This window comes from Herpailurus yagouaroundi, unplaced genomic scaffold (assembly GCF_014898765.1).
Source record: "Herpailurus yagouaroundi ecotype Mexico unplaced genomic scaffold, PumYag 195, whole genome shotgun sequence".
Lineage (NCBI taxonomy): Eukaryota > Metazoa > Chordata > Mammalia > Carnivora > Felidae > Herpailurus > Herpailurus yagouaroundi.
This window is the reverse complement of record NW_024412426.1, coordinates 18,823,121-18,823,652: the sequence shown is the minus strand read 5'-3', so window position 1 is coordinate 18,823,652 and position 532 is coordinate 18,823,121. Positions and strand designations below refer to the sequence as shown.

The 532-nt window shown below is 38.9% G+C and overlaps 1 protein-coding gene across 8 annotated transcripts in view; it reads left to right on the top strand.

The window, feature by feature from the left end:
- Positions 1-532, top strand: part of RABGAP1L (RAB GTPase activating protein 1 like) — an 802,606-nt gene that overhangs the window by 161,111 nt on the left and 640,963 nt on the right. The window lies entirely within an intron of this gene.

The following is a 532-nucleotide window of genomic DNA, read 5'->3' as shown; positions in this document are numbered from 1 at the left end:
AGAAAGTGGTCTAGTTTCAATCTTCTGCATGTTGCTGTCCAGTTCTCCCAGCACCATTTGTTAAAGAGACTGTCTTTTTTCCATTGGATGTTCTTTCCTGCTTTGTCAAAGATTGAGTTGGCCATACGTTTGTGGGTCTAGTTCTGGGGTTTCTATTCTATTCCATTGGTCTATGTGTCTGTTTTTGTGCCAATACCATGCCGTCTTGATGATTACACCTTTGTAGTAGAGGCTAAAGTCTGGGATTGTGATGCCTCCCGCTTTGGTCTTCTTCTTCAAAATTACTTTGGCTATCCAGGGCCTTTTGTGGTTCCATATGAATTTTAGGATTGTTTGTTCTAGTTTTGAGAAGAATGCTGGTGCAATTTTGATTGGGATTGCATTGAATGTGTAGATAGCTTTGGGTAGTATTGACATTTTGACAATATTTACTCTTCCAATCCATGAGCACGGAATGTTTTCCCATCTCTTTATATCTTCTTCAGTTTCCTTCGTAAGCTTTCTATAGTTTTCAGCATACAGATCTTTTACA